Genomic DNA, 9,804 nt, shown 5'->3' with positions numbered 1-9,804 from the left:
TCCTCTGGTCCCCACAGTTTCATCTTGATACAGTATTCATCATTTCCTGTCCTACAATGAGCATTGCTGCTGAGTGCTATTAAATACCAGTCATTCTACCCCCGTGCGAGAGGAGTGATCCCTTTGGACAGTTGGCATATCATTTTAATGCCTAAGTCCACAGATAAAATTATTTTGCTCATATGAATAAGTGCTTGTGGAACCCAATTTTATAAAGCCATTTGAGGTCTTTCTGGATGAAAGGTGCTATATCTATCCTATACACATAAATCTCTTTGCATATATAGATATCAGTGTAATCTAAACACTGACATGTGGCTTGGAAACTGGCTGAAGGAATGTGAAAGAAAGATGTTAATAACTTCAATGTATTAAATTGGGGGGAATGTTTAATGGGGTACTTCAGGGCTTGGATTTTCTTAACATCTTTTTTAGTGACCTGGAACAGTGTACATGCAACATGTTGGTGAAATGTGCAGATAACTATTGCTAATCCCAAGCATTCATAAACCATGAGGGGAAATGATCCATATGCATATACAGTGGGATGGAGAATTTGTCAGGATGCAGTACTGCAAAGAAACTCTGTATGACTGGAACTGCAAATGAGATATGAATTTGCAGTGCAAACTGACAACAAAAAACACTAGCGCAGATTTGGGCTGCATACCAGAGGCATCAGATAATGGAAAGTAGTTTACCTTACTATACAGACATTTGGGAGTTTGCCAGAGTGTAGATTAAGCCCACAGCCTTCTTGAATCAAGGCCTGATTTCCTTATTGCCTTTTACCTTGCATAAAGTGGGTGTAAAATGCCCAAACCAGAATTCTGCATTCACTTAACACAGGTGGCAGTGTTTGAAACCCACTTTACAGAAGTGTCAATGACTACACCAAGTGTAAAAGGCAATAGGAACTCAGACTCTTCTGGGGATTTCAGCTGAACTGTGAGTTTTGTTCTTTTGTATGTTTTACTTACTTAGGAAAAAAAGTTGTAGCTGAATATATGGACCATATTGGTTTTTTTTATTAAAACCTAAGCAGAAAAGTAGAGAGTTCTTTGCTACATGGGTATGATGAAAACCCATATGCAACATTATATTCAGTCTAGGCAGCTAGAAAGATTGCAAAAATGGAGGAACAAAATGGAGTTAACAAAATGATTAGGAGCTGGGGAGATTTGAGCCTTGTGTAATTATTTGCACAGGTGTAAAATCCTATCATGGTGCACATAGAGAGTTCAGATTTGGTAGCACTTTGCACAGGTGTAATGACTGTACAAGGAATAATAGGATGTAATTCAGAGGGAGCATTCAGGCTGATTGCAAATGGCCATGTTTCTCCTGGAATTTAGGGGGGTATTGTGCCTGTATACAGTTAAATGGCTGCTAAAAAACCCACTGAAGGAGGGTGCCCCACACTGCCCCCAATGCAGGACTGTGCCTTAAAGCATTTGGCACACATCTTTTATAGTTTGTGGTGTTTAGTGCCATGGATCTATATGGCAATGTATAAATATAGAAGATATGGCGTTTGAGTCTACTCTGCCTTGGATAGTCTTGCAGAGATTTCTGTGGGTTAAGAGGGGACAATGCCATTTATCTGCACTAAAAGAGAGCTATTGCTGATATAGATAAACTAGAGGTGAATGCTGGTTTAACTATAAATGTTGACCAGATCAAATCATGTTTAGCACCATTTCAGAACCCATACTTAAATGCTGTTGTCAGTGGTGGGTAAATTTTCCATTGTAAATAAGGCCTATGCTCCTCTCCTGACTAGCCACTTCTGGCCTGTATGAGTCTTCTATGCTTCCGTTGCTAGAAGTAGACACAATGATTAGTCCCTGTGCCTTCAAAAGAGGAATATGCTACAGAAGCAGATGAATTGTGGTGGAAGAGTTCCTGTTTTTTTATATAAATGTCTTAAGTAATAATACAGAACAAAGGAAGAGAATATAGGAGTAGACCGTGCAGAAGCAGCATTGTTTCTCAGTATATTTTTCAATGTTTCCCTTACAAACCATTTGAATTAATATTTTTTACTATTACTACAGCTAAAAATATTTCATTTACATTTTTAATAAATAGCCTGAAGCCATTTTTTCTGCTTATTATAAATTCTCTTTTTATTAAGATAAGCACTCAGTTGGTGTAGGCTTCCTCTCTGAAGGCATGGTGAGCAGAATTCCAGACATACTGAGTTCCAGCAGAGTTCTGTTTACTATACTAGTAATAATACTTATCATTTATCTAGATCTTTTCATCTGTAGATATTGAAATACTTTTCACTGACAAGTGGGTATCATTATCCCCATTATCCAGATAGACACAAGTTAAGTGACTGCTTAAGGTCACATTGTGAGTTAATGGTAGAATCAGAACTAGAGACGTATTGCAAAGTCCACTGAAATCAATGGAAAGACTGCTGTTGACTTCATTAGGCTTTGAATCATATCCCAGAACCCAGCTCTCCTCAGCAACATGCTCAGTCCACATTAAAATGCTCCAGTTCGAAGGTGTTTAAACTTTTAAGGTCTGAAGTTTAAGGCTTTCATTTGGCGGGTCTTGGGGACAGAGAAGGGGGTTGTACCATTTTACATTCGTGATGAATGATGAGCAGTATTTGCATGTTAGGAAGCTGTAAGGATTTAGAATCTTTCTCCTTACTTGGGCTACGCTTCCATGGTCCCCCATGTCTGAGTAAAGTTTGCAGGACTTTGCTGAAGATCGATGATCCTTAATAGGTCACTGAGCAGACGAGTTTGTAATATTCAGCATGTACAAAACTTCACATTTGAGACTTCAGTAATAGTAACTTTATTTTCATAAAAACAATGAGGAGTCCGGTGGCACCTTAAAGACTAACAGATTTATTTGGGCATAAGGTTTTGTGGGTAAAAAAACCCACTTCTTCAGATGTATCGTTGTTTTTGTGGATACAGACTCACACGGCTACCCCTCTGATACTTTATTTTCATCATTTTTGCTATCGCATTTGTGTTCATCTTGTTTGTTTGTTAAAAATCATGTCTGTTCTGTTTGTATATAATCTCACCAAGCATAGTAAGGGATGCTCTCCCTGGCATAGGAATGCTCTGCTTTGCCCCCTGCTCAGCGCTCTGCATAGAGCCCACGATGCTGAGATTTTTCTCTTCCGGCTGTGATTGCCAGTGAAGGTTTTGGCAACACCTCTGTAATGGATTGGGCCCCCACCATTCTATCCTCAGTGCCAGCAGCCCCATATTCTCTTAGATATTTCTAGTCCAACCTTCCCAGAGGAATTATTATGATAACACATTGTAATGTTTGTCAGGCTTAAATATGATTTAAGATAGTAGGAAGCTCTTATTTTAAGACTGTTCCCATTACTTAGAACGTTACATATATCTTCATTTTGCTAGAGGCTTCATTTCAGAAATGTATTAAAATCTCTTATGCTTTGTTTTGGGTAGCCAAACGTTGTTTATGCTCATTATTCTGAGACCTGCAGATCTCGAGCTAACGACAGGTGGTTTTCAGCGTTTGGCTCAGTAGCAGCATGCACCGGAGTATATTCAGCACTAATTGAAGGTTGCCTTTAATTGATAGACACTCCGTGGGCAGTCCCGTGTGACCTTGGCATTGGTGTTTGAATGTCTCCTTGCCTCTCCAAGAGAATAACTATACACACAGGAAACGCAATTTGAGCATGATTTCAGTGCATGGTCTATTGAAGAAAAATTCTTGGCAAGAACATTCAAAAGAATGCCACTGTGGAATAGTGAAAAGACTGGTGCTTGTTTTTTTGTTAAGCAAATGTGTTTTCGCATCTTGTTGACAAAGAAATGGACGCAGTTTCTGTGCCTAAATAAATGTATTGTCCCGTGACCCTGTGTTACAAAAGAGAAAAGTTGTGGGATTTCCATAAAGAGTGGGCGGGCTTTTATGACCTTCCTGAACTTACTCCTGGCTCACGGGGTGATCATGACCCCCAGGTTGATAAGCCATAAGTTAGTATAGAAAGTAGGATTCAGCGCAGGAGCAAACGCGAGCAGATTGCAGCGTGTAATTACTTATACAAATATTTTAGCCAGCTGTGGTTTAGCTGATTTATAGAACGGTAGGATGGACAACAGGTGGCGCTGTGCCTTTTGACTTCAACACTGCAACAGGGGAAAAAGCAAGGCAAATGTGCAACTCCCTGATAGCTTGCCGTGATCGTATAGTGGTTAGTACTCTGCGTTGTGGCCGCAGCAACCTCGGTTCGAATCCGAGTCACGGCAGGAAGGGAAACGTGTTTTTTAAAATACAGAACTTAAAAATCTATCCGTGAAACCAATACAATGAACAAGCAATTAAAAATCTTGTACATTTTATAAAGACTATTTGTAAATTTTACCTTACAAGGTAAGTATTAGCTCAATAAGCCTATTGCAAGTATGTGGGCTCTTGAGGGTTTTTTATTTATTTATTTATTTATTTTATTTTAAACGTGTATTTATGGATAATGTGATGCACATTGTGGCGTAGTGAGCATGTAATTTTTAGAAATTACAGCTACTTTAGGTCTGGACTGAACAAACTCATAAAGTCTGCTTATTTTTGATCTTTGCCAGTAGTGTATAATAATAAAGCAACAATCCTGAGTTACTTGAAAATATGACAGCAATAGATGTGAAAAACTTGCTTAATCAGGCATGAATTGTTGTTACCAGGGTTTTTTTCCTGGGTGACCAACAAAATTAACTGTCCCTCATCAGTGATTCCAGGAAACCCTTTGTCTCTGTGATAAGCATATGAGGCAGTGATGAAGAAAGTTAAATTACACTCAATAAGAACTCCGGTTCTTCGAAAGAAGACCTCTAAAAGGGGCATTTGGATCCTATAAATTACACTATAGCAAATAACAGTAATTCATGTAATAAATCATATTACATACCATATAACTAAATGAATGATGGCTTATTGCTAAGGAGTTAGAATATTTAGATGCCATTTTATGGAAGTTCTGGTCATTGGTTCTTAATTGTATCAGAAGTAAGACTAAGAGCAAGTACCTTTATTATTACTTATTTGTATTTGGTTTAATATCTGTCTTCTACCTGTGGATTATATCCTGGAGAGACAGGGGGGTTGACAGACTCACATTTTGGGTGAGTTGTATGATCCTGTATTTTCCAAAGCCCCACATGAAATACAGGCTTTCTGAAAGATTTTACTGAAAATTTTCAGGGAATTTATATATTGTGGCCTTTTTAGTTACAAGCTGTTCTGAGAATTAAGTTTCCTGAAATTGTGAGCAGCACTCTGAAAAATAATGTGAAATAAAGATGAGTTCTGTGCTTAAACAACGTTATTTACATGTGTCAAGTCTCCATGCACTTTAACCTGAGTCTTCTCCCACTCCTGTTGTGGCTTGTGATGTCATCTGGAAAATAAAGTGGGGTGGCGGTTGCTAAAGTCTTCCAAAAATCCTTTGTCAATATTAGAAAAACAATTGTGCATGTGAATTCTTTTTTTCCCTGTTGCTTTCAATGATGTGGAGAGAAGGTCACAGGAGTCTTGCGTTTTGTGAGTGCTTCTGTACACATGAAGTTGTTCCTGATTAACTCCATGTGTGGACACTCTTAATCCAGAATAAGAGTGTCCACACATTAAATTAATCAGAAACCACCCCATGCATAGACAAGCCCTTAGAGTAAAGTTAACTATGGCCTTGATTCAAGACACTGCTTAAGTCTCATTGAACTAAATGGGACATAAGTAGAGTATGTCCTAAATGATGATAATATCTATCATTTGTATAGTGCTTTACAAAGGAAGTGAGTATCATTATCCAATTGGAAAACTGAAGTTCAGAGAGGTGAAATGGTTTGCCCAGGTCACCCAGCTGGCTAGTTTCCTGAGTCCTATTCCAATGCTCTAGCCCGGAGGTAGGCAGCCTATGGCACACTAGCTGACTTTCAGTGGTACTCACACTGCCCGGGTCCTGGCCACCGGTCCAGGGGGCTCTGCATTTTAATTTAATTTTAAATGAAGCTTCTTAAACATTTTAAAATCCTTATTTACTTTACATACAACAGTAGTTTAGTTATATATTATAGACCTATAGACCTTCTAAAAACATTAAAATGTATCATTGGCACGCAGAACCTTGAATTAGGGTAGGTCTACACTTACCTCCGGGTCCGGCGGTAAGCAATTGATCTTCTGGGATCGATCCCGGAAGTGCTCACCATCGACGCCGGTACTCCAGCCCGGCGAGAGGAGTACGCGGCATCGACGGGGGAGCCTGCCTGCCGCATCTGGACCTGCAGTAAGTTTGAACTAAGGTACTTCAAATTCAGCTACCGTAGCTGAATTTGCGTACCTTAGTTCGAAGTGGGGGGTTAGTGTGGACCAGGCCTTAGAGTGAATAAATGAAGACTCGGCACACCACTTCTGAAAGGTTGCCAACCCCTGCTCTAGCCTCTAGGCCACACTGATGCATTCCTGAACTAAAGTCTATAACAGTTAGTGGAGATCACACTTTCTCCTATGCTACTGTGTGGTGATCACTGTAGTAAATATAATAATATTTTTTAATTTATGGACACCCCTGTTGTGAATTCCTCTGCATATTAAAAGGAAATTTAAAGTACATTTAATGAACAAATTCCCTTAATTGACTGAATTCCTTAAGTGAAGTAATACTGCAGTCTACCTCAATAAAGCACTTCTGCCCTTCAGAGACATAAATATTTCACCTTTCTCACACCTCTATTTCTCACTGAGAGCGCTTTGGCATGTCCCTTCCGTGCCTATTTCCCTCTCTGTAAAATGCCTTCCCATTCTTGTAAAGGCCTTCCAGATTGAAAGCACTATGTAAGTGCTAAATAGTCTTCCTAAATGTATGAGTTACAAAAAGGAGAATACATTGTGTGCTCTCTGCTGTATTATTCTTATACACTTTTGAAGTCTAGAGAATTCTCAACTAGTATAAAGCCAGTGGTGCTTATCCCTTCCCTTTCAACCTGGCAGTCCCCTGTGGCAATTTCTGCTGGAGCATGATCACATAAGGGCTGTAGCTAGCTCTCATAAGTTAGAGCAGCATTTAGGCATCTCTAACTTATGTTGGAGCTGCAGGGCCGGTGGAAGGATGTTTCGTGCCCTATGCGAAACTTCCACTTTGCGTGCCCGCCATGGCAGCTCCCCCCCTCCGCCCTGAGGTGCCCCCCCCCCCGCAGCAGCTCCCCACCCTGAGGCATCAGGCACCCTCCTCCGCACCAGCTCACCCCTGCCCCGCCTCCTTCCCGAGCACGCCGTCACTGCTTCACTTCTCCCGCCTCCCAGGCTTGTGGCACCTAAGCTGATTGGCGCTGCAAGCCTGGGAGGCGGGAGAAATGAAGCAGCGATGGCATGCTCGGGGAGGAGGCGGGGCAGGGGTGAACTGGGGCGGGGAGTTCCCCTGCATGCCGCCCCCCCCCTTGCCGCCGCCGGCCCTCCCCGCGCTCTACTGCCCCAGCTCCCTCTGCCTAAATGCCGGCAGTGACCTGGGCAGCTGAAGATCCAGCTGCCGTGGTTGCTGCCAAAGAAAATGGCACCCCCCAAATCCTAGCACCCTAGGTGACTGCCTAGGTCGCCTTAATGGTTGCACCGGCCCTGTGGAGCTGTAGTTGTGGCAACTTGAGAATTAGCCAGCCATAACTAGCTCTGTTATGGGCCCATGCTGCACTTAGAGCTGGCTCTATAAATGTAAAATGGATTACCCAGAAGAGACATTACAACAAGTAAAAATAATGAATTCTCAAGAGAACTTCTGTGAGGAGGACAATGATGTATGAAGGGAAGTGGCAGAAGAAAAACAAGGTGGACTGGTTAATGGGCCCACTGACCCTTTTACCTTCCTAAGATTTTTCTTATGTAAATACAGGGAGATCCTGTTCTTCTGCAAAAACATAAACTGAGTCTCATTCTTTTCACAATATCTCTTACAAAGGCACTTGTGTGTGTTTCAGTAATTAATTAAAAAAATCTGTTCTCTGTGTTCCAAAGCAAAAGAGAGGATTTAGCTCAGTTGATTTACATGTAGAAATTAAATACGTGTAGGTGGAAATATTCTGAATACACAGTATAACACAGTGGAGATTTGTGCAGATCCTCGTTTAATAAAATATTAGTAACAAACTATTGCTTTTATCAGCATTAAAACATCATTGTCACAGTGATTTGCTGACTTCAAATTCTCAACCCAACAATGCTACTTGCTTTAAAGTCCCCTCATCAGCTTCCCTAAAATTCCTCCTTAGAACTCTCTTTTGCTGTGAGATCTACAAAAAAAGTTGACAAGTTAGGCAGCTGGTATGCCAAAACCACTGCCTATCATACTGACCAACATTGTTTCCCTCCGTCCATATTCTCCTATTGTCTCTTGTCTTATGCTTAGACTGTAAGTTCTTTGGGGGCAGGAGCTGTCTTTTTGTTCTGTTGTATAGCATGTTGCACAATTAGGTCCTTGTCCATGACCTGAGCTACCAGGACTACCACAATACTACTAATAAATTAATTAATTAATGATAACCTGAGAATCTCAGCTTTTTAAAACAAGTAAATTTCTCTCCCTCCTGGTTGCAGAGAAAAGCTTGAAAGTGTAAATTCTAAATGCTTTAATACCACCAGGCAAATAAAAAGAACTTCACATTTGTTATTTTTTTTAAATCTCATGAGTTGTTGTGTGGTTTTTGTGTGTGTGTGTGTTTTGTGTTGTTTTTTTTTTTTTTTTTAACCACTGCCATAGTGTTTTGGGGCTTGATTCATTATTTTTGAATGTGTGCAGTTGGCAATACTGGGTTACTGGATTGAACAGTATCATAATTGGGGTGGGGGGGGTCTTTCAAACAAAATGAATTACTCAAAATGTCTACTACATTTTTGTTGTTGTGTAATATCAATCCCCCTTCTTTCCATGATAGGATAGCTGAGGCCAGTTTTAAAAACTAGACTTCCAATCCAAACCCTATTTGAAATGCATTTTAGAGACTGTCTCAGGAAAAATATATATATATACTAGCTACTTAAAACAAAAGCTTCCACAGTTATAAGAACCAAAAACAACACCGCGCTCTCTCGCTCTCTCTCTCTCTCTCTCTCTGTTGAACCAGTAATTTGAAAATAGAATTTTTTTTAAGTTCTACATTATGGTATAGGAAATCCTTTTTCTGTTTTTCTTATTATGCACAGTGGTGGGGAGAAATAAGAATTTTCTTGTTTCCATTGTTCAAAACTTAAATCTTTCCTCAGTTTAGCACTGCCTGGGGGTGCAGACAGTCATGTGAATCATTGCAACCAATTCTCACTTGGTAGCAGTATTCTCACAGCTCTGCTAGAGGACAACCTATAGCCTGCTAATCATACTAGCTTGCCGTGATCGTATAGTGGTTAGTACTCTGCGTTGTGGCCGCAGCAACCTCGGTTCGACTCCGAGTCACGGCAGGAGGAGGGTGGTGTCTTTTTGTTAATATCTATTCCCTTTCAAAAGGCTCTCAGTTAACACACGGCTAACTACATATGAATGCTTGGTCAGCAGTAATTCAGTCAGCCCAAAATAATTGCATCTAGTTATTTTCTAAAGCACAGCAAAATGTAAGGAAGAGGCAGTTGCACACAATTGCAATTAGCTCATTACCAGAGGAGGAAATTGAATCTCTTTGCACCATATTTGCCTTATCCCTTTCTTTTTATGTCATTTTGAACAACTTCTATATCCTGTAACCTTGGTGCAGTATTTAATTGACTCCATTCTGGAAGGGTTTTAACATACCTTTCTTTTTCCCAGTGAAAATA

The 9,804-nt window shown here is 40.3% G+C and overlaps 2 non-coding genes across 2 annotated transcripts; both read left to right on the top strand.

Moving 5' to 3' along the window:
- The first annotated feature begins 4,193 nt into the window (after nucleotides 1-4,193).
- TRNAH-GUG (transfer RNA histidin (anticodon GUG)) lies at nucleotides 4,194-4,265 on the top strand. Its single transcript has one exon. It is a non-coding gene; the product is annotated as a tRNA-His (tRNA).
- A 5,116-nt stretch (nucleotides 4,266-9,381) lies between these two features.
- Nucleotides 9,382-9,453, top strand: TRNAH-GUG (transfer RNA histidin (anticodon GUG)). Its single transcript has one exon. It is a non-coding gene; the product is annotated as a tRNA-His (tRNA).
- Nucleotides 9,454-9,804: the final 351 nt, after the last annotated feature.

The sequence above is a fragment of the Malaclemys terrapin genome, chromosome 6 (genome assembly GCF_027887155.1).
Source record: "Malaclemys terrapin pileata isolate rMalTer1 chromosome 6, rMalTer1.hap1, whole genome shotgun sequence".
NCBI classification, from domain to species: Eukaryota; Metazoa; Chordata; order Testudines; family Emydidae; genus Malaclemys; species Malaclemys terrapin.
This window is presented reverse-complemented; position numbering and strand designations above follow the sequence as displayed.